Genomic DNA, 25,841 nt, shown 5'->3' on the forward strand with positions numbered 1-25,841 from the left:
AAAGCCAAAAATGTGGTTGCGATATGTAGATGACACATTCATACTCTGGCCCCATCAGGAAGATGTTCAAACGTTACGAGACCATGTGAACTCGATCCGTCCAACTATACAGTTCACGATGGAAAAAGAACATAACAGCAAATTATCATTCCTAGATGTGCTGATAACCCTCACTGGTCAGAGGTTTATGTCATCTGTATACCGAAAGCCAACTTTCACTGGACAGTACCTAAACTGCAACTCCCACCATCCATATAATGTAAAGAAAGAACAACACTGAGCAAAAACAATATGTAGTAATATCAGTGCATATCAAGTGAAGATGCACAGTTTAAGAGAAACCCTCCACCGAAACAACAATCCAGAGAGCATGACATCAGCTCCAAAAAATCTGGACCAAACACAAAAAGACACGACTCAGAAACTCACCACAGTTTGTATACCATATATGAAGGGCTTGTCTGAAAAACTTCAATGAATATGTAATCCATATGACATCAGGACAGTATTCAGTAGGGATTCAACTCTCCGGAAACAGCTTGTGAGAGTTAAGCCCCTACAGAAAAAAATCATGACTAAGAACTGTGTATATGAAATCCCATGTAAATGTGGAGAACTATACAAAGGTGAGATGAGACCTGTTGTCCGTTGAAAGTACAGTTAGAAGAACATTGAAAAGCTGTAGTATGTGGATAGCTGACTATATCTGGAAGGAAAAGAGCAACCATCTACCGTTATGGGACAAAGTAAAAATTAGACACAGAGAAGAACGGCGGAGAGTAAGATGATTCAAAGAAGCAGCACATATGCTGGGGAATAACCAACTGCTAAACAGACCTAGTACTGAATTCAATACGATATGGGAACCATAAATAATAGATAATATATACAAGTAATAAGTAAAAACAATATATATATATAGTAATAATTAGTGATATTTACAACTAGAAATAAAAATAGGTTTAAGGCTCCAAAAATTTGTACCAAAATTGTCTGCAAGGACACAAGGTGCAGTGGTTAGAGTACTTGTAAAAATCAATTGTAAAAAGTGACCCAAAAATACAATTGCGAATTACTTAGGAGCTATATCTAGTCATAGCTGATGGAACAAAAGCATGTTACCCCGATAAAGTAAATAAATTCCGTCCCGATGTCAACAAGATACACCTGAAGAAGGTCGGAAGTTACATCGACCGAAACGTTGTGAAACATCACAATCAAGATGAGAAAAATTCAAATAATAAGAATGGGTTGCACCGGCGGGTTGTGGCATGCGCCATTCTCTCGGATGTACTAGAACATAGAAACCGAATGGGAATAGATAGAAGAGAAACTAAAGCATGTGTATCATGAATTTGAACCTTAAATCTTGATAAGATAAAACAAATAGAATTTGATAAAACAATGAATTAATTGAAGGGAATTTTAAAGCATTTAAACTGTCAAATTAGAATTAAATTCTGATGTTGTCTTGATACTTTTGTCAAGTGGAGTTTATAAAGGGGCGAAACAGCAAATTATTTGAAAGGAATTTTAAGGCACTTCAGTTGTATATATAAATGATTATGTATGTAATTTATATAAGCAAAATTTATCTATTTGTGAGTGTGATAATAAAATAAGTTTGTCTTACCGTGCAGATACTTATTTAATATAATTTTGAGTGAGTAGAGATCAGGATGTCCGATGGAAGAGATACGAGGAAAGAGATTGACTCCGAGTAGTTTAAAACACCTTTTATTTACAGAACGCCATCTTACCGGAAACCCCAGCTACCGGAAGTGTCCTTAACTGTCAAACTGCAGTAAATGTCTTTCGTATATATATGTATATATATATATATATATATATATATACATATATAACATTCCCCCTCCCAAGGTCCTTTGCTATTGAAATGACAGTTCACTTAACATATAATCTTGCATTCATCTGGGTTGACCTTGACCTTGATCAAATTCCTAACTCTGGAGTTGCTGGGTTTGGTGCTCCTGATCTTGGTTGATGCACTTGCTTGGGTAAACCAAATATTGTGTCAGAGTAAGGTTGTGCTGTTAGTACCTTTGAACGAGGTACTAGCAGTAGATCTTGGTGGTTTTGGCATATAGTTCTGCCATTATCCATCAGTACCAAGTATAACCTTGGTTGAGAGCAATGTTTAATCACTTTGCCTATCCTGGACCAAGTTTTCCCATCACATACTCTGATGTGATCCCCTATCTTTAGTGAAGGCAGCACATGCTTATTGCTGATATGCTGTTTTACCTTCTGCATGTTAGTTGGGGATGATCTGCAAAGATCATAACCATTATTTCTTATGCTTGGAAAAAGTGTTCTTAGTTGGCGGTTCAGCTGTTTAGCTGCTGGTGAAGGAGAGTTATTTTTGCCAGGTTTTGTACGTAAGGTTAGTAGAGCAAGATATGGATCGTCTCACGCCTGGAAATATTTGTGCAGTGTTTTCTTCACTGTTTGGATGATTCTCTCGACTAGACCATTAGATTGTGGGTATTCTGGACTGCTAGTTACATGGAAAAAATCCCATTTTGTAGCAAATTCCTTGTATTGTTGAGATTTAAATTGGGGCCATTATCGGATATTACCTGTTTGGGTATACCATGACTCGAGAAGATATGTTTTGTACAGGTTATTACTGTTGATGCAGTTGTATCAGTGAGATAGCTGAATGCAAAAAAAATTTTGAGTGGTAATCCACTACCATGAGATAATCTTTCCCCCCGCAGTCTGAAGAGGTCTGTACCAACCTTATGCCATGGTTGGTCAGGAATGTCATGCCATATTTCTGGCTCTGAACTTTGTTGATTACTATAGCGTTGACATGAATCGCAATTTTTTATCATGTCCTCTAAATAGAGGACATGGTAAAAATGATTTGTTCATGTTTAGCCAAAAAGAGACTGCCTAGCATTGGATTTGGTTTTCTCAATACCAAGATGTGCCTGATGTAAAATCCTGCACATTTTTGCTCACATATTGGTTGGGACAACAATTTGTTGACCCTTTAATAGTAGTCCTTCCTGGTATGTCATGTCATCTCTGTAATTAAAATATGGTTGAAGACAGGCGTTCAGATTATTCCGATGCTGTGGCCATCCTGACTTGATTTGCTGTTGCAGTTGTTGTAATGTTTCATCATTAGCCGTCTGAGTTATGAGCTGTTGTCGACGTTTGTCACTAATAGGTGTTGAAGAAATTAGAAAATTGACAAAAAAGTTCATTTCTTTGTCAGAGATTTCTGGATTGTTGTACTTTTGTGCTGCACGGCTGAATGTGTCAACAACGTGCATTAGTTTGCCCTGGGTGTATTCAATTTCGAAATTGTATTTCTGTAAGCATAATAGGAAACGTTGTATTATGGGTGGGGTTTTAGAGATTGGTTTTGTGACAATAGTTTTGAGAGGCTTGTGATCATTGTTTATTAGAAAGCGTTGCCCATATAAGAATTCATGGAAATGTTCACATGAAAATACTATAGACAACATTTTCAGTTCAAGCGGGCAATAGTTGCCCTCAGCTGATGTAAGAGAACGGCTAGCAAATGCCACTGGATCCCAGTTATTGTTGTGTTTTTGTTCCAATATAGCCCCAAGTCCAAGGGTTGATGCATCTGAAGAGACTCTGATAGGAAGTGCTGGGTTAAAGTATTTTAATGTTGGACTCTGTGTAACTAATTTTTTTAGTCGTCAAATAGCTTCTTTCTGTGGTTTATCAAAAGACCACATATCATCTTTTTCCAACAAGAGGCGAAGAGGTGCAGTTTCATTTGATAAGTTAGGAATGAATTTTCCTAAGCAATTTATCATCCCTAGAAAATGTAGGAGTTCTGTTTTGTTTGCTGGATCTGGCATGTTCATGATCGCTTTGCATTTTTACTTCATCAGTTAGGGATGTATCCAGAAATAGTTTACTTTCCAGCCATTAATTTTGACATCAATGTATTTTCTTTTCTTACATGGACTCTTTTTTTAGATCCAATGGTACTTATTCTTTCAGGCTTACAGTCTTTTTTCTTTTTGCATACCATTGATTTGTGACCTTTTTTTCCCCGCACTCATAGTATATTTTATTTGGATGTAACATTTTTTTGTGAAGTGATTTTTTCCACCACATGTTCTACAGTTTTTTTTCATATTGGACACGTTGTTTAACCTTTGTACTTTGGCAATTTTTTTTTTACTTCAATACCTGTTTTACATTCAGCAACTTCTGACATTTTTCAGGAAAATTTTGTAAAGTTGTCTAGTGTGATTATCCTAAAACAAATCTCTTTATCTTTAGCGGCTGTTAAACCCTGAACAAATATTAAACATTTAAACATATCTTCTTTGAGGTCTTTCATCCGGAATAATTTACATTGAGCATTTACTTTTCTTTCATAAGCAATAAAATCCTGCTCATCTTGTTTCACAATAATTAGACACTTATGACGCGTATAAAATTCTTGATAAAATATCTATCGTTTCTTTAAAAGAAATATCTTCAGGTTTCTTTGGGAGAATGAAATTTGTATACTTGGTATTTTCCTGAGTACCAAGTTTTTGTAACAGCAGAATAAGTTTTTTACTCGACAGACCACAACTGAATCTTTTAGAAAAAATATTTTCATATTTTCTAAAATACGATGGAAAAATCAGACCATTTGTTGGTTCATACAAAAATTCTGATAGAGTTTGCAATTCCTTCAGGTGTAAACTGACTATTTTTTTTTCTACTTGCCTCATTAATATGGTTTATTCACTTTGCTTTCATTGTTGTTCTTGTAAATATTTCATTTGCTTTTGTTGTGTTTGCAGGCCAACTGCATGGTTTTTTGTGAGTTCAGTTATTTGCTCCATATTACACTTTTAAGCACTGAATAAAACAATAAACATTAATTGCACAAAAAGTGCTGGATAAATTCAATAAATTTGTCTTATTTCATAACAATTTAGAAAAAATTTGGAGAAGAAAATACAACAGCGACTTTGAACAGACTGTCAGCACACACACACACACACAGCAGCATAAGAAATGTTCCTTTTTTTGCAGTCTTATTTATTCTTATTTTATTTTTTCTTATTAGAAGAAAATAAATTTGAAATGGATTAGCAATAAAACAAATATTTTTTCTTTTTTGTCAGTCTGAAACTAAACAGACTGAATTACGGTTATTTTTTTTTTTTTTTTTTAGAAAAAAAAAAACACTTTTTTGTGTGTCTTAGTTTTGTGTTGTCTTTTTGTGTCGTATTCTTTTTAAAATTTTCTTTTTCAGTTGGTTGAATTATTTTATCAGTTAAGTTTTTAGAACTTATTTCTGTCTTTCGTTCAGACTCGATGTTTTTTTTCTTTCTTTCAACCATGTGTGTTCCTGAATTTAGTTTCACATTTTTTTTCCCCTATTGAGTTCTTAGAAGATTTTGTTTTTTTCTCCAAAGTATTATATGCTCATTTTTCGTCGCCAAGTGATATATCTTTCTTTAGATAATCATAACACAGGTCATTCACTTAGGAGTAATGCAAAGGTTTATTTACATGTCGAGAGTCTGTTTCGATGGGAACTCTCTATTTCCTGGAGGAGTATTTCTACATTGTCTGTATATTACTGTACAGAGGGGTGCCATTATAAGATTGTCAGTCTGTTTTTTTTTTTCAATCTGATAATAGTTTTTTTGTTCTAAAGAAATCCTAAGGAAAGAGTTTGTTAATAACTAATGAAGCCAGACAGTTACACAGAATTTAGATTCAAAACCAGATTATCGCTGAAAACTATAATTCAAGGGAGAACTATCTATTCGGTCTCCCCAGGTGTTGTATGTCTAAATGGTCGACCAACCAGGCAGTTATAAAACAGCGATAAACTAACAATCAGGGGAGAAAAAGAGTGGGGGGTTGGTCGTCACTGGGGGACCTTTAAAATATATAAAGAAATAAATAGACAAATATATAAATAAATTATTAACTTAAGCATATATTTGGTTGGAGAGAAGAGACAGGGAAAGAGGGGGGAAGGAGATAATTGAAGAGGGTATAGTTAAGATAGAGAAAGAAAACGAGATTCAACCTATAAAGAGAAAGACTAATCTCCGAAGAAGGGAATAGTGATTTCAAAGAGACGGTGGTTGGAATTAGAGTTAAATAAAAAAAAAAAAATAAAAAAAAAACATTGTGTTTTAGAAATAGAGAACTTCACTTGGAGCAGGGCACATTAGTTTTTGGGCTATCAGCCCACGAAAGAGTAAAGTGAAAAGAATGACTTTCCTCCTAAGAAAATTAATTGAAGAGTGATTTCAGTTGATAGATTCTGCATTCAAAAACATTTTGTTTTTCTTAAATCCGAGGGAAGCCCCGAATTTTACTAATACTTTTTTTTTTTTTTATGTACAAACTGTATCCAAAATGATTTTATGCAATAATTATTTTTGTTTATAAGAAATGATCTCCAGAGTTATTATTGATTGCATATTGGTTTGAGAGTAACACAATTGATTTCAGATCTACCCAACGCCATTTTGCAGCTGAGAAAAGCAGCATACTGCCATTCACCAGAGCACCTACGAAGGATGAACTCAACGGCAGCATCTGACAATGAACGGCTTGCTGAAGATAAAAGTGTTCCCACACACACTTTGGGCACACAAAATGTGCACGGCCTTGAGTATCAGAGTTGTAGTTTCCAATATTCAGTAAGCATCGGGTTACATTTTGAGTGTAGTGTTTTCAAATAATAGAACAAACAATATAAATTAAATATCTCATGAGAAAGATGTTATAGTTTGCTTGAAGCATAACGCATAGTGTGAAAGGAGTTGTGTTTGAAGACTATACGTTTCTTTTATCCACAGATGAAGAGATACTACTGTCGAAAATTCAGGACATCAACACCTATCTTATGATGTTGGTAAATAAACGTAATATAATTGAAAATTTCTAATATTGTCATTATTTTATATACAAACTTGTGCCCACCGTGTTTCCTATGGACTGCATTGATATAACCTTCAAACAATTATTTTCATAAATATCTTACGTTACTTTGTTGCAGGTGAAATTTTGCATTCTGGTAATTCTCGAATTTTAAATATTAGTATTAGATGATGGAATTTTTGCACAGTGAACTGACTTATTCATAGAAATCAGAAAGTTGTCAAATGGATACATTCTTCAGTTAATGGGAAAATTTGACACAAATCATTCAGTTTCAAAAATTTTTATTCAACAACTGGATACATTGAGATGTTGCATAGGGAGTACATATTGGGACATTATATAACGGGAACTCAGAACAAGGATAATGACATTGATGACAATACTGAGGAAGAGACATTTATATTCTTGGTACATCATACAAACGATGTACCAATGACTGTGATGATAATTCTTTTATCATATTATAAGACGGAGCTGGGACATTTATACAGTTCTTGTTAACACAAAGGATGGGGAGATACATTACTTGAGGGGGGAGTCATACAAAGTTCATTAAAGATGACAAAACACATTTACCTTATTGATTGTAAGGATGACACAAAGACAAAATATTACATGATTTCTTTATTCATCTGTCAGCTGATTGATGATGTCAGGAATTCAAGCCTTTTTGACTACATGGTCTACTCTTCTCCCCCTTCGCCTCTAAAGGGATCAGTTCCGTTAAGTCGCTCCCAACTCTCGTCTCTAACTATTACTGTGATTGTGATCTTCTCATCCTCTAACTTCGAACCCTCGATTTAGTATATTGAGAACCTCTTTCGTTTATGACGTCAAAGACCTATTGTCAACCAACGTGACCTTCTCTCACGCGGATTCTACATATGTCCGTCCAAACACACTTTTTGCAACAAAGAATTTCCAATTTTAATTCAATATCTAACCTATTTTTAATTCATAAACTCGCATTGTCCATTCTTTTAACTGACATATTTAATATCCAGTTATTCTGAAAGAATAGAAATCACTCCTTTTCTGACAGAAATAATATCCAGTTATTTCTAAAAGAATTAACAATCAACTGCATTCCTCGGATTTCAATTATCCATTATCTTTTAACACTTGCCTACACGGTTCGATTCTAGTCTTTTTCTAATATCATTTTAAAACTTATCTAGTTTTGCTTTCTTATTTACTGTTTTGGGAACATACACACCCTTATAACTGCTAAGATGGACTTGTCCATTAGGCATATAATCAGCAAGTCTAGAACGCTCAATGAGAGTTATCCCGGATGTCGTACAGAGACGAATCCCCCACGAACTTACTAACCTTTTTTCTACCACTAACCCTTGCTTGATATAAATGTTCTTCTTATTCTCACCAAGTCGTTGTGTTCCTACTTTCATCTTTTCCGACTCCACTACACTTACATGAGAAGGGGACAGCCCGTCTCATGTAATAGAGAGTCAAAGTTTATAGACTGATTAGAAAAAGAAAACAAATGGATGGGAGAAGGAAAAGTGCGGTTGAAAAAGATGAACGTGTAAAGTCGAAGATGAGAAATGGCTGTCTATAGCTTGTGTGTAGAAAAAAAACAGAAATGCATGTCAGGGGAGATAAACGTGTGGCCCCGCAGTGGCAGAAGAGACTCTTTAAGCTGATGTCAAAACAGGGAAAAAGAAAAACGATAATAAACGACTTGTGTTAAAAAAGAAAAAAAAGCAGAGTCAGATTTATTTATTTTGGTTTGTTTGTTCCTTTTCGATGGTGCTTGACGGCATAGGAGTCCAAGAGAGGTTTAAACTGTAATAAACAGTTACAAAACTAGGAATTCAGTATACAATGAGCTGTAAAACCTGATTCATAAAAATCTCAGTATTTTTAGATTATGATTGCTACTTTCCCACCCTCTTGATGTGGTTGATAATAATTCATAGCTTATATTCTTCAGTCATGATGTTCCTTTCAAAGTCATATATAAAAAGTGTAAATACAATACTGCATTTTTTATTGATGGAATTTAGTTTTATGTACTTGAAAACATCATTGCAATCTGTATAAAATTTTATTTAATTTGATATACACCCAGCCATATTTTATTAATACTTTCTATGAATCATATCATGGTAGCCATTTTGGATTTTTCAGTTGCCACCTTGGAGTTTTCATGGGGTGATGGTGACACAATGATAATGTCCATCAAAATAATATTAAGCCTCACCCATTATTTGCTTAGCTGTTTTTATGATGTTTCTACTTAAAGCCGTTAAAATGAAACTGAAATATGCTAATTAGTATGCTTATTAGTTACCAAGTGAGATGGTTGTAAATAACGCCAACTGAACCATCATGGTATTATGATATGTTCAAAATTTCATCATAATATCTTAAAAAGATCTGAAGATACAGTTTTTTAAAAATGAGTTAGTCTGTAAATTGTACAAATTTCCTACTATTTTCAGTCACAAGTTCATATGCATTTGAATAGGACTGACTTAAGGCAAAATGTCCAGTGAATCACACATTTGAATTGTCCAGTGAAATGTCCAGTGAACTGCACATTTTTTGATACTTTGAATGGTCATAACTCAAGTTCTAATGGTCCGATTTTAAAAAAACTAAAAACCATATTTCTTTGTTTTTCATGCTCTTTTCAATGATGCTTGATTTGAGTTTATTCAATCTAAAGAGCAATTGATGCGACCTGTATGCTAAGCCGAGAATGACATCTTCCAGAAGCAATTCTGGAAAAACTAGAAACTCCATAAGATACACATAATTTTTAAATTCAGTTTTTCCTGTAATCAGAGTTTTTTTTTTCTGTCTGTTTCGATTTACTCAAAACCGCACACACCTCGTCTTCTCATGTATCGTTCTCTTCTTCCTCTTCTACTTCTTTTTTCTTCTCAGTCGTCAGAAGCGTCGTCTTTGTCTTGACTACGTTTTTCCTTCTCGCTTCTTGCTCACAGTGACCCGTTTTTATGCTAAGCTGAACTCTCGTGTGTGCGAGAGAACACGAGATTTTGCGTGATTACTTGGCAATATTAACCGGCCGCCGCCATCTTGCCATTTTTCTTTGAACGTGCCCGCTTTGCAGAATGCACACCTCGAGCGTTTGTCAGGTAAGCCCGTCTGTTCGCAATTTATTACACATTTCCTGGATGAATAAAATCTAAAGCTACAAAATATATTTGACTTCAAGGGAAATCTGTTTCTCAGCCAGTACTAAAAGGGTCATTCCGTGTCAAATCATCCAGAAATATGGGATTTTGACACCCATACTCTCAGATCTGACTGTAATTTGCACTGCAGAGAGACAATATAGAAACTAAGAAATCATGAAAATTTGAGCATGTAATTTCAAGCAGTTTCCGATTTAGAGCATTTTTCGTTTTGACCAAAGCCGCATAATGCAACGCCCGGGCGACAATTTTATGATGTCATTTCTGTGAGTATTTTCTGATTGAAATTCACACAAGTAAGTTTTTTGACCCAAGGAATCCAAAAATGGCATGAGATTTGCTCAAAAATTAAGCTTTATAGGGGTTTTTGATTTTTTTCAAATGTGCCCCAAAACCAAGTAAAAAAAGGGTGTGGCTGGCATGGTAACGCATTATTTTTTCATATATTTATTTCAAACATAATAAATTGTCTTTGCACCAAAAATGGTTAAAAGTTCTTGCTTTATTGAAAGTCTTGTATATTTTCAATGATATTGAAAAATATTCCGTCCCCCTATTGGATGTGATAATCAATTTAGAAATTTGCTAAACTTATGTCACACCTTAATTTTGGAATAAATTTGCAAGTAAGTTAGATGCTAAAACAGTTAAGTTCTGGTAACAATTTCAACGACCTAGTAGTTTTCAAGGTTAGTTGATAACACCAAGCCATGATAAAAGTATGCTTTTTTTTTTAATAAGCCTTTATAAAGAAACTAATAATAGGATAGTAAAAATCTTAAACTTCTAGTTAGTACTAGAAGTTTAAGATTTTTACTATCCTATTATTAGTTTCTTTATAAAGGCTTATTAAAAAAAAAAGCCAACAATTTTGATTAAGAAACTTCTTCAGAAATTTTTTAACTCTCAAAAAACCATGGTGGGCGAGGGGCCCAACTTTTTAAACTTTTGTCTATATCTTCCTGAAAACGCGATTTAGTATCAAAAAATCATAAATTTACAAAATAATTTTTCTCCAGGGATGTCCTTGAGAGTAACCTCTATCAAATTCTTCAGAAATTCCAAAATAATAAAAGTGACCTAATATGATAAAAATAATTTTTTCAAAGTCACATAAAAAAGTTGACCATGACCATTTATCTGAATTATATCAAAAGCATCATTTTAATTTTTTTTTAATTTTGACAAAAGATTTGTCTATCTTATGGCAGTATATATTCCAAATTTCATGATGGGCATTCCACTACAAGAGGTTTATAGAAGTGGGCAAAATTCAAAATTGGCAGCACGTAGTACCTGCTACTTAATATAAAAACATTTTGATATTTCACAATATGGTCAAGTTTGATATCTTTGTAAAGCTATTTAAATGCTGATTAATATTTACACCATGGTCATAAAATCAATAAAATATTTCTGTTGATGAAACTGAATTTTTTTCATTTTTTTTTTTTTTTATGCAACACAATTTTGTTATAGAAAAAAGTGATAATTAGTGTTGGGGCAATTAATCAGAATCAGGAAAATCAAAACTTTTTGAGGTATTGTAAACAGAAAATTAATAGCCTGATTTCCAATTTCAAAAACGATTCTGAAAAAAAAAATGTTAAACTTTTCCACTGCTGGTACTAAAAGATAAAATGAGGAATATTTATTTTTAAGCTACCAGCAAAAGTAAAACAAATATATGATGGGAATTTATTTTAGCTGTGTAGGAAAAAAAACAACTATAAAACATGACCTTTTGATTTCTATCCAGTCCTTCAGCATTGACAAATCTAACAAGAAGGTGCTAAAAGGTCTTAACTTTGGTTTTTTTGTTTGTTTGTTTGTTTTATTTTTTCAATAAATTAGTGGACTGAGTGAAAATTTTTTCACCTCTACACTAGACAAGTTTCTTTGATTTTTTTTTTTTTTTAGCTGCTGTCTGTTTATTGGTTGAGGCTGCTGCCTGTTTACTAGTTGTAAAAACAAGTTCTAAATATATAGCAGGTGAATGAATGAAGATAAAAAGCAGTAAAAGATTATCAAAAATTATTTTTGCTGAAACCGTTTTGCCAGTTGAGTTTCTCTTGGAACTGACAAGGCACACAAATACAGACTAGAAGATTGGAATTTTGCCAGTCACCATAAAAATGTAAGTTGTATTTTCATGCAAATGTAGAATTTAAGTAGATATTTTTACTATATAAAATTACTACTTATCATTATTATTATTTTTTAAGTAAGTCTTTTACTGAAGACTCTCATAAACAAAAGTGGTATTCTACATTTTATTTTAAAAGATTACACATGAACACTGAAAAACTTGAAGAAATATATCAATTCTTTTAGAATTTATTCACATGTAAATTTAATTTAAAATAAGCCTTACATTTCTTAGTTATTATAGTGTTTTAGGACAGTTAATAAAATAACTTTGGTATGTATGCATAAATCGTGCTATGTTATTTAAAAATTCATTTTTTTTTTTTTTTTTTTTTTTTTTGATGAGGAAGAGACTGCATTTTATAACTTTTCTTCTTCCACCTAACAATTTAATAAACAAAAATATTGTAAATTAAACTTAAAGATCCTATGCAAAAAATATCATGGTCCGTATTTTGCATGAATACCAATAAATTTATAAATTCTGGGCGTTTTGACTTTTTAAGAGATTATGTAAGGTTTTATGAGATTTCCAGTCGAACTTAGGGTTAATGGTAAAAAAATTAAATTTATCTGTGAAACTCGTCTTTCAATCTAAATTTTAAAATAATACGGTTTTTTTGCTTTTCTATTCTGCCAAGTTTATTCACCTAAAAAAATAGAATCTACTTTTAAAGGAATTCAGTTTAACATGTAACCATGGAAGTAATTTTATGTGTATATAGAAGAAATTTTTCACAAAAATTCAGTGGATGATTTTGTATGCAAACAGTGGTTATCAACCATTCTACAAACTCTATAATAATCTACAGAGGAATTCATTGAAACGTTCCATGTAGGCCTTCAAACATTAACGAAGCATAATTCCATTGCCAAAGCACAGTCAAAGTTTACTTCTGATAGAAAAGGTTCTTTGAAGGTTGAAGTTTTAGCAATATCAGATTTTTCTGAGAATTATCCATTTATTTTGCTAGATGTGTCTCAAGGATTCCACTTGAATAATAAAGCTACATTGCATCCATTCATCTGTTACTATAGAAATAGAATTGACCTTGAGCATATTAATTTTGTAATATCTGATTGTCTCAAGCATGATGTAGTAGCTGTCTATTTGGTTCAAAGAAAGTTTACAGAAAAATTTAAAAGAAATTCTTGATTTTGATGCCCAAAAACTGATTTATTTTCTGATGAAGATGTTTCAGACTATAAAATTTTTTAAAATTTTATCAGTTTGTGTAACCATAAATCTGATTTTGGTATTGATGCACTAAAGGAATGGCACTTATTTGCTAATTCTCATAGGAAAGGACCATGTGATGGATTACATGGCACTATTAAAAGATTAGCAGCAAAAGCTAGTCTGCAGCGACCCTATGATGCAAGGCAGCTGTATTTTTATGCAATAAATTTATGCAATAAAAAATATATCTGGAATACATTTCTTATATTCCTCAACTTCAGAATGGACAAAGGAAGCAAACATTTCAAAGACAGATTTAGCAATTCCTCCACGATTATAGGAACACAAAAATTACATACTTTCATTGCTGTCTCTCAGAGAAAAGTGGAAATAAAAACAGTGTCAGCACAAACGAAAGGAAGATTAGTTCGAATCACAAAACAGAACAATATGGAGTTCGAAGACATTAACGGATTTGTGACAGAACTTTATTAGTTGAATTGGTGGTTAGGATGTGTACTTGACAAAAATCCAGATAATGGTGAAAGTGACATTTTTACAACCAAATGATTCCTCTCCATCTTTCTATGATCCGTCACATCCAAATATATCAATTTTGAAATATTCTGATATTCTTAGCTCACTTGATCCAATAACTGAAATAAAAAACTGAATTAAAAAAAAAAAAAAAAAAAAAAAAAATGAGATAAAAAATGCATAAAATATTTTAGAAAGATTTTAAAAGAAAAATCTAAATATTTTAAAGTTCATTATTATAAAAAATGTTTCAGTAAAACAGATTTTTCATTTTTGAAATGTATCACGATGAACACAGATTGATTTCTTGTGGATATCATGCCAAATGTCAAAGAAACTATTTACCATCGGCATCAAATGTTACTTATTTATTCTTTTGATACTATAACTTTTTCTGTATCAAAATCTGTGTTGTAATAGTAAAAGTATGAAAGTCATTCTAAAACAGTTTGATTTCTAGAAAAATATTATTTTGACTTCACAACTCAAATGTGCTCAACATGTCAAGAATTTTTTAGAACATTCATTTTTAAAGTTTTTCATCTAAAAAGTAATCATAAACAGAAATTTGTTCACCGTTGAGATCACATATATTTTATGTTATAATTAACGCTTAACACCCTTCAAAATTCTTTTTTAATATATCACTTTTTTCCATAACAAAATCTGTGTTGCATTAAGAAAGAAAAAGCAAAAAAATAAAAAATTCAGTTTCATCAACAGATATTTTTTTATATTGATTTTGTGACCATAAATGTATATATTAATCAGCATTAAAATAGCTTCACAAAGATATCAGACATGACGACATTATGAAATATCAAAATATTTTTATATGAAGTAGCAGGTACTACATTCCACCATTTTGAATTTAGCCCACTTCTTTAAAATGCTTGTAACAACAGTTCTAGTTTAAAAAAAAAAAAATTAAATAACGCTTCAAGATAATTCATGTAAAAGGTCAAGGTCAACTTTTTATTATTTGAATTTGAAAAAAATATCCCCAGATAAAATTGTAGATCTGTCCAAGTACTTTAGAATGATATATGAATGAACTTTGTAGGAGGCTTATAAACAACAGATATCGTCATTTAAATTTGGTCACTTCTTCATAAAAATTGACATTTTTGTAAAAAAGTTAAGGTCATATTTCAGGAACTCTTTGATCTTTAGATGTGTTACAGGTGCCATTCAATTCCTTTCATGGAGATCTATAAGTGAAGCAAATTTGAAAAATATCCGTGTTGGATATATTATTTGCATCCGGGGGGGGGGGGGGGGGGATCAAATTTGTTGGTTTGACACAGAATGCATCATTTTTCTTAAAATCACAAGATTTCTTGGCTTGACCATACTTCTTCTCAAAGCCACTGCACATCAACAAAAATGCAAATAACTGCTAATTTTTGCTTATATGTGATCTTATTCTTAGAAAGTTAAGGAACACAGGATATAACAATGTTTCAATTTCTTGTGTTTCGCAGGGTTTATACACGTTTTTAAAATTCTGGTCAAGTTGACCCGCCCCCTCCCCCAATACCCACTGCACTCCAGGAAAAAAAACATGTGGTCTTGTAAGGGTTAAAAAAACAAATCCTAGATTACCTTATTGGCTCCCCATGAAAAAAGTGAAAATGGTACCACAAAGCCCCAAATATTCATACCTACACTACGCTTACTTTACAAAACATCCTTAAACTACATTTCCAAAGTACTTGAGAATTTTGATTAAAAACTAATCAAAAATTTTTTGAAACTGTTTGTGTGAAAAAATAAGAAACCAACTCACATTTCTTATAAATGTAGAGCAACTAGGTTCTAATTTTCTTTTTCAACTTTCTTCAGAAAACCAGATGACTTACGAGGCTTGCTCCATTGGTGTTCAACTCAATTTGGAGTGTCACAAGTTTGACTATAACCGGTCCAAGGGACTTGAGAATTGACATTGTTGTGGAGAGCTGGACTAAAAGAAAATAATGGTGAATTATCAACTAGTGGTGGGACGATTAATCGGAATCGTTAATCGTAAGAATCATGTATTTTGGGAGGCATCGGAATCGCATCGTTAAAAAATACCTTAATTTTCCGATTCCTTCATTACGATTCTTTTAGTCTGATGTTGAAAAAAAGAAAAAAATTCCTGATATTTCTAACCGCAAGAGAGAAATGTCGCATGTTATAAAAAGAAACCAAAGAAATTCATTATTATCAGGGCAATGCTTAGTGCCCCTCCATTACAAGGTTCATTCATTCAGATCTATTGTGATCAAAACTACATAAGAGTTAACTTGAAAAGAAGTATGCAGGGCTCTACATTGCGAGTAAAAATTAAAAAAAATATGCTTATCTTTTTGGCGACTTTTTTTACTGACAAATCTTCTAATAGTGAATGAAAATGCTTTTTCAACTTATATTTTCTTAAAATAAAACGAGCAAAGTCAAATTATTTAAACAGTAAAAGGTTTAATAGAACAATATACTTTTTTTTCTTTTTTTAAAAGAAGGCTTTTGAAAGAAATATCTCTAAAATGAAATTGATCAAGTTGTATTATTTCGCAAAATTTGGACAGTAGTCGGCTTCTTTTGAAGTTTCAAAAAAACCAACCCCATACCTATCTCTTCCAAACCTAAAGTTATTAAATAACCCCTTCGTTAATTTAAGGGTAATTAATTCAATTCAGTCAAGTTGTTTTTTTTTTAAATTTCATTGAAATAAAATCCATTTTATAAATTTTTTTTCTCCAGAAAGATAAAACCCTGAATTTGATTATATTAAAAGCAGAATAATATAATCTTTTTTCTAGAATTTTAAATTGAAAATTAAAAAAAAAGTGTTTGCCGCAGTTATTTGCCGAACGAAAAAGAAATTAATATATATTTTTTAAAAGGTGTTGTAATCAATTAATTTTTATGTCTAAATAATATTTACGATTAATTAAATAATTTCATTTTAAAAAGTATTTATAAATAGAATTTTACTTAAGACTTAGCAATATTGAACCGCATCAACCATGTCAACCAAAAAAAAAAAAAAAAAAAAATCAAAAGAAAATGCATATTTGCATTTCATTATGTAAACTTTTATACATTGGTTTCAAAAATTAAATTCTATAAGTTTTTTTTGTTAACTACCGGTTGGTACAATTTACCACCCCATCCCTTTATATTTTTTTCTTTTTGTCTTTTTTAGCGGATTATTTTCAATTAATTATCCAAATAAGTGACTAGCTTTAAAACAAAATTTAATAGTAATTTATTTGTTTACAGATAAACTGAATTTTCTAATATGGCCTCAAAGTCCAAAAAAAGTCTTGCATAGAAACTTTTTGAAGTTGAAGATCATGAGTTGAAAGCCATTTGCAAAGTCTGTCAAATTAAAATATCGCGAGGAATAAAACCATCTAACATGACCACAACCAACATGTTAAAACATTTAACTATGAAGCATCCAAATGAATTGGAGGAGCAAAATAAAAAAGAAAAGGAACAAAACATTATAAACTAGTCACTCAGAGCAGTTTTATTAGTGAGGGTCGAAATCGCAGTGTCTTTTTTTTTGCCTAAGTCACCAATTTTTTTAACCTTCCTTAACTTCAAAGAGTAAATACAATATATACAACTAAAAAAATAATTTTTAAAAATGCTGATTCTATTCATGAAAAATTCTTTTAACTAGAAATTAAAACTTAGGTAAAGATAGCTGACTGACAGCAACAGGAGCACTGGTTAACTACTGAACCACATGGAAAGGTGTGGGGGAGGAAAAAAGGAAATTAAAGGATGATAATAAATTATGATAACCGTTTTTTAACTCCTAAAATTTACTTCTTTAAAATTTTAGGCAGCATTCCCCGGCGATTTTAAAGCACTCTCTCTCTCCAAAAAAAAAAAAAAAAAAAAAAAAAAAAAAAAAAAAAAAAGATTTAATTTTTAAGTTTGAGAAAGATATCCAAGGCTTTTGACAGGGTATGGCATGAGGGTCTCCTCAGGAAAATTAGATCATACGGTATCACTGGTAGAATACTTAACATAATTAAATCCTTCTTAGATAAGAGAAAAATCCAGGTTGTCCTCGACGGTCGTACATCTAAACAATATGATATAAATGCGGGAGTGCCCCAGGGACCTCTGCTGTTCCTGATATTCATAAATGACCTCCCCGGCAAAATTGCCTCTGAGATGGGTATATATGCTGATGACACCACACTCTATAGCAGGCACGACAGGAAAACAAATGAACATATATCTAAAGTAATGGCAGAAACACTAGAGGATGACCTCCAATCTGTAGTGGAATGGGGACAAAAATGGATGGTCACGTTCAATGCCACCAAGACAAAACTGGTTTCATTCAATAATTACAAGAAACCTTCTCTACCACCTATAGCAATGGCCAACGACTCTTTATCTGAGAGTACGTCTCTCAAGCTCCTTGGCCTAACATTCACAGGAAACATGAGCTGGAACAATTACATCGAGAGCATTGCCAGGGCCGCTGCGAGGAAGGTGGGCTCTCTCTACCGTGCTAGAAAACTTCTAACACCCGAAAGTATCCTGTACCTCTACAAGGCCACTATTCGCCCATGTATGGAGTATTGCTGTCATATTTGGGCTGGTGCATCAGCTACTAGTCTCTCGCTCCTTGACAGAGTTCAAAAGAGAGTCGCAAATCTGATAGGCCCTAAACTGGCATCTAAGCTTCAGCCTCTGTCCCATCGTCGAAACGTTGCATCCCTCTGCCTGTTCTACAAGTATTATAATGGTGAATGCTCTGAAGAACTGCAAGCACTTGTGCCCCCACGACGTGAACACCCTCGACAGACCCGACAAGCTGCAAAATCCTACCCCCACACTGTAGAGATCCCTAGATGTAAAAGATCTTTCTACTCCAGTAGTTTCTTCCCCAGAACTGCTAGACTTTGGAATTCCATTCCAGGTCACTGCTTCCCCAACTGTACTGACATGCATAAGTTCAAGTGCAACGTGAACCAACATCTCGCTGCCCTAATCCCTACATAGTACCCCAGTAGATGTTTCCCCTGATAGTAGCCCCCTACACCAAAGTGGCAATGTGCTTTGTTTGAGGTGAAAATGTAATAAAAAAAAAAAAAAAATTAAAAAAAAAAATAACCGAATTCCTGTATGAAGACTACTTTATTGAACGTTAATTTGTGAGATAAGTAATTTTTCAATGTTTAATGTTTTTAAAGTTTCAATTATCAATTAAATTTTTTTAATTGCGTTTTTTTTTCAATTTATTTATAAAAAAAAAAAAACAGGGTTTAAAATGTATTTTTCAAGGTAACAAGCTTCGAAATAAGTCTAATTAAAAAAAATCACTTAATTTTTAATTTCGACAACCCTGAGAATTAAATTATTAAAAAAATATTGAAATGTGACATTTTTTTATTTAACATTTCTATTAGTTCAATTAATTTTCTTTCAATAATTCATTTCACTCAACAAACTTCACCATTTTTTGTTTGTTTTTTTTAATCTTTTTCTGTAATTTTGGTAATTATGTTTGCTCAATTTTATCTAGTATTTCATTTGTTTTTTATAGTGGTATCATTTTTATATGTGTTCCTTTGATATACCCTATTTCAAAATTAGTTTGGCTAAACTTATTCTTCACGTTAGAAACAACGTGTAAAAGTAATAAAAAAGTAAGAAAAAACAATAGGTGTTAACTACTCCTTGTGAATTATGGAGGTCTGAAGAACTGCCGTCACAAATACAACTATCAATAGCCAAACAAAAAATCGTTTTTGAAATTCCTTTACTTGTAACTTTTCGCTATACCTACCTTTTTGGTATAAAACACCAAAACTTTCGATTAATGGTATTTCTCAACTATGGTCGTTAACTTTGGAAGGATTATTTTGTATCTGCAGCGCCATGTCACGTGGTATATTGTTTTTTTCATTACGCACGTTCATTTATAAATTATTAAATTAAATATTTATCTTTTTTTATATTTAATTAGTATATATTTTCTTTCTCTTCTGCTATATATTTTTTATTTAATTCATTAAATCTGTTAATTATGAGGACCAAAATAATGAATCGTGTGTATTTATTCTCTAATTTTCTTGTTTTTGTTCTGTTATATAAATTCTATTTTATTTGTTTTTGCTCTGAAGGATAAATTCCATTTTCTTTGGGGGGTTTTTTTTCTGTATTCCAATTAAGTAAAATAAATTTTCTCTAAAATAAATTTTGCTAATTTTTCCGTTTAGTTTACTATATAATAATTTTATTTAAACCAAAACACGACGGTGTAGACATAAAATATCTCTTCCAAAGTTAGGGAACATATTTGGGAACTACCGACCATAAGTATAAAACTACCTGGTATATTTCAAAACAATAATTCCCTAGGAATCGGAATCGGAATCGTACTTGGTATCGGAATCGTTAATCAATATTTTCCTGGAATCGGAATCAGAATCGGATAAAAATTAGGAATCGTCCCAACACTATTATCAACCATTTGCTTCCATCACAAAGAATATTTTGGAAATATGTTTGAGTATAAAGCAAAGGCCACAAAGTGTTGTGGTGGATTTTTACAACACAAAAGTAAAGTCAAAGGTGAACAACTGATATCTTTGCAGATGGCAAAAGATCAGGAGGCAAGAGCGTATAATGTAATGCCAGGTCATATAGAAATAGAAGAGTCTGATAGTTGATGACACAATGGATCTAGACTACAAACCTGTGAGTTCTGTGGAAACTTTACAAAAAACCTTGAATGCAAGACTGGTATCCATTGGATGTTTCCCCTGTAATTCTGCACAGTGTTGCTTCTCATAACCATGTTCATAGCGTCAAAAGAAAGTTAGAACAAGTTGTTGAAACACTCAAAAGTGACATGTCCATGGTGTACAAAGTTGGCATTGACGAACTGACTGTGTCAGAATTAATGCCCAGTGAAACAGACATCAAAGAAAAAGCAGCAGAACTGGAGCAATTACATTATCAGATGAAAGAGAAGTTAAAAAGCGCTTCAACTCCTGATCAAATCCAAATCATGACACCTGCTTCTGATTTCTGGTCTCGTGAATACACCTCCAAATTCTTCAAGGTGTCTGAGTATGTTGTTCGAAAAAGAGCCAATGGTATTTTGTCAAAACCTAACTCTAAAAAGGAAAATGACTTTCCCCGGAGACACTCAACCTGATAGTACGAGTATGAGAATGATGAATACAGCCACCAAATAACAGGCAAAAAGAACTTTGTTAGTATAGCAAAGGGTGTTCACAAACAAAAACGCTTAATACTATGTTATTTGCATGAACTTTGTTGCATTTAAATATAAGTATCCCGATGTCAAGGTGGGGTTTTCCAAATTTTCGGAGATGCCTCCAAAGTGTTGTGTTTTAGCTGGATCTATAGGTACACATTCTGTTTGTCTGTAGCATACATCAGAATGCAAAACTTATTGTCGATGCCATGAAGTGGAACATTGGTCACTTACAAAGATTTGATTTCAAAGTTTGTGAAGGAGTGTATGATGCATTACTATGAAAACTTCCCTGGTAGAGAAGCATTGCAGAAATTCTTGGATGAGGAGCTGTATGATATGAACTCTGATGACGAGTTTCATTTTAGTCAACGGTACACAACCGGCCATGCAACATTAACATATGCACAATATAAAGATCTGTTGATTGACACTTTTGATAATCTTACTAGACACTCATATCTAACAAAATGTCAGGCCAGATAAATATCTGGCCTGAATCAAAATCAATAGAATCAAAAGATCAAATAGAAGCAATCTGGCCTGAATCAAAAGAAATAGAATCTTTGTTTGAATGATGTCCTTGTTCTGAGCAACTTTGCTGAAAACTTTCAATTTTTAATACAAAACGAAATTCAAAGTTATCATTGGAGCAAGGAATATTGCATCCTGCACCTAGTAGTGATTTAATACCGAGATTCTGATCACATTTCATTGTGTTTTATTTCCAATGACAAAACCCATGACATTGCATTTGTGTATCAAACTCAGACAATGACTGTTCACTTAATCCAGACCTTATTACTGCATGTGAACAAAATAATTTACTTCAGTGATGGCTGCGGGGCTCAATATAAAAACTTCTAGAATTTCATCATAAAGATGACTTTGATATTGAAGGTGAGTGGGTTTTCTTTGCCACCAGTCATGGAAAATCCCTTGTGATGAAATTAGTGGTTCAGTAAAATGCCATGTGGTTAAGCTGTCACTCCAACACCCGCTAAATAATCAAATCCATGCTTGCTATCTGCCAGGAGATGTTTGCCATACATTTCTTTGCAATCAGTAAGGAAACCATGAAGGAGTCACTTGAAGCAAGGTTTTCCAGGGGAGATACAATTCCAGGACCCAGAGCTAGTCACCTTTTTGTACCATTGGCAACTTATGGCCAATCTGTGAAGTTGCCAATGTGGATGAACTATATATTGATATGCATTGCTAACTTGCCATCAATTCTTTATATCTCTGACATTACACCAATCCAATATATAACCTGTATTTATAACTCTTTCTGGTGGGTTGGTATTGTGAATTAAATAAATGCAGAGGAAGGTAATGCAACTGTCAAGTTCATGCATCTCCATTTCAGTTGGCCGCAGATTGATGATACAAGGTTTGTTCCTATCAAGAAAATTATTTGTGTTGTATCCCCAACAACATGTATCGAAAGACATACACAATAATTGATCAAAATTATCAAAAAACCATTTCTGCATTTCAATGGCATAAAGAACACAACTGCATTTAAATGTTGAATGCTGACTTTAGTTGTGAAATCCATTATTTTCTGAATACCCTTTCACTGCAACTGTTTTATCCTTATTTTTACATATTCAAGACGCCTGTGTGAAGATGAAATTTATAGAATTTGGCATGAATGGCCACTCCCCTGACTTAACAGATCGAAACTAGTTGCATCCCATTAGGGTACTTCTCAGGGTATAATTCAAGTTCGTTTTCGTGTATGTAATAGTACGGTTGCTCAGCTAAAACAAACAGTCCTTATCAAAATTGCCATGTTTTATATAAGAAAAAGGAACAAGGAGAGGAGTCAAAAAGGCAGAAAATGAGTGTACATAGTTTTTGAATGGTCTCAAGACTTTTTCAAAAGTTTTTACTTTCAACAATGTGAGTGAACAAAATAACTTTTAACCATTTTTGGTCAAAACACAATTTAATGTGAGATAAATATACAGAGAAAGCCTTTGTGAGAACTACTTTTATTGTAAATATTTGATAGAATTGAGCTTGTTTACTTTTTGTATCTGGCTTACTCCAAAATTTATTCCAAAATTAAGGTGTGACATAAGTTTAACACATGTCTAAATTGATTATCACATCCAATCGGGGAGGGAATATTTTTCATTATCATCAAAAATAAAATGTATCCGACTTTCAACAAAAAGTGTGAGTGAACGAAACAAGAACTTTTAACCATTTTTGGTCCACAGACAATTTATTATGTTTGAAATAAATTTATGAAAAAATAATGCGTTACCATGCCAGCCACACCCTTTTTTTACTTGGTTTTGGGGCACATTTGAAAAAAATCAAAAACCCCTATAAAGCTTAATTTTTGAGCAAATCTCATGCCATTTTTGGATTCCTTGGGTCAAAAAACTTACTTGTGTGAATTTCAATCAGAAAATACTCACAGAAATGACATCATAAAATTGTCGCCTGGGCGTTGCATTATGCGGCTTTGGTCAAAACGAAAAATGCTCTAAATCGGAAACTGCTTGGAATTACATGCTCAAATTTTCATGATTTCTTAGTTTCTATATTGTCTATCTGCAGTGCAAATTACAGCCAGATCTGAGGGTATGGGTGTCAAGCCCTGGATGATTTGACATGGAATAACCCAAAAACAAATAAATTATTTTTTTTTTGTAAGGCTGATTTCCATTATACAGATTCATTACCTGAGGAATCTATAAAAAAAGAAGTTGTTTGTGTGTATATGTTCAGAGAGAGAGAAGAATGGGCTGGACGAAGAAAGGGGGGGATAAATGTTACACTTTTTCTCCTCAGGCAATGCTAGGATTAAAGCAATTTTATGAAAAAAAAGTTGAAAATTTACAATCATAACTTCTGTTTGATTCTTGCAAAATGCAAACACATTAAAACAGTTTAAAATGTCTTTGAAAAAGATTTGTTTATACAGATTTATTACGTTAAAAACTAAATTTACAGGTGGTAAAGCTCATGTTAGCAACCATTAGATTTGCCATAAAGAAAAAAAATGAAACATTTTCTACATATATTAGCCAAATGAGTTACAACCATGTCAATGTAAGAAAACAAAAAAGCTTTTATGTAATTTTTAAAAAATATTCATGCAATGTATGCTCTGGCGAATCAATGTTTTACATGATCTTATGCACACCTTTAATATGCAGCATTAACCCATTTTTGTGAGTGAATTTAGCATCACAGAAGTCACAAGATTCAGATCTGTCTGGAGCATGTGTTTTTACATGTTCTGCAAGTGAACTAGATTGTCGAAATGCAGAAAGGCACTGTGAACACTTAAATGGTTTCTCATTTGAATGGATTCTAACATGATCTTTCAAAGCACTATTCTTAGTAAATGACTTTTTACAAACCTCACATATATAAGGTCTATCTCCAGTATGTATCCTATTATGATCTTTTAAGGTACATTTTTTGCTAAAAGATTTTCCACAAATAAGACACACATATGGTCTAATATCATAATGAATCTTCTGATGTTCATTTAAATAACATTTTCTTTTGAAACCATGGTTACAAATGTCACAAATAAATTTTTTTTTGTTTGTGTGAGTTTCCTGATGATTGACAAGTGTACATTTCCTACTAAACTTTTTTAAACAGACATCGCAAGAGAATGCTTTACTGTTTTTATGGATTCTAACATGGGTGGTGTAATTGCTCCGATCACTAAATTGTTTGGAACAAACATTACACATGAAAGGTTTTTCTTTTGTGTGTATCCGAATGTGTACTTTGAGGCTGCTCCGTCTTGTGAAGGTTTTCTCACAGACTTTACATTTGTTGTCCGATACCATTATCCAACTGAAAAAGAAATTTTAATAAAAATAACACAAACAGTAAAAAGCTAGAACTATTTCTCTAGGAATACACACAAAAAAATTGAAATGGCTCAGCATATTTCAATATTAGTATACATAAAAAGAGCTTGATAAGCTATAAAAGAATTTTTTTTAAATCCAATTAAAATTAAAGAAGTTATGACCGTTTTTAAATCTTGCATGTTTGGATATTTTCTCTCTTTAAGACCATATGCGTTTCGTCACATTTTTTAACTGCATTTTCAGTAAAAATGTTATATCTTTGTTAAAACAAAAGATTAAGCAATAAAATTTACCATATAAGTGTATTTTTGTGCTAGGAATTGGAATATGTTACTGAAAATCTCCAAAAATTAATGATTTCCAAATAATCTGCAGTAAATGCACATAAATATGCTGCAATTCCTTAAAAATGCCATGTATCCATTAAAAGAAAAGAAGTTACAGAACTCAAAGCTGAATTGTAATGCATTATATGTATAAATAACTGAAATCGAAATCTAGGACTGTTTAAAAATGAATATATTGCAATATTTCTTTGGCATTATTGTAGATTAATATCTTCCGTTCAATTGACTACACTTTCCTCCAAAATATGTGATTCTCCCTTTTTTAAGTAATTACATATGAACACACTGGAAAACTTGGCAAAAATGAAAGAATAAAAATTTAGTGTACAATAATCTTAGATTTTATGGCAATTAAATTCTTTTTTCTATGGAAATTAAATCCTGTAATTTTTCCATTTTTATTAATCATTTATTTAT

The 25,841-nt window shown here is 32.4% G+C and overlaps 1 long non-coding RNA gene across 1 annotated transcript in view; it reads right to left on the reverse strand.

Moving 5' to 3' along the window:
* Positions 1 to 24,129: 24,129 nt before the first annotated feature.
* LOC145274260 (uncharacterized) overlaps positions 24,130 to 25,841 on the reverse strand; it is a 37,532-nt gene continuing 35,820 nt past the window's right edge. Inside the window, exon 2 of the long non-coding RNA XR_013866625.1 lies at positions 24,130 to 25,057. This is a non-coding gene — a long non-coding RNA (uncharacterized LOC145274260). The remainder of the gene's footprint in view (positions 25,058 to 25,841) is intronic.

The sequence above is a fragment of the Euprymna scolopes genome, unplaced genomic scaffold (assembly GCF_053919585.1).
Source record: "Euprymna scolopes isolate OS-2025 unplaced genomic scaffold, ASM5391958v1 sca30, whole genome shotgun sequence".
In the NCBI taxonomy this organism is placed as follows: Eukaryota; Metazoa; Mollusca; class Cephalopoda; order Sepiida; family Sepiolidae; genus Euprymna; species Euprymna scolopes.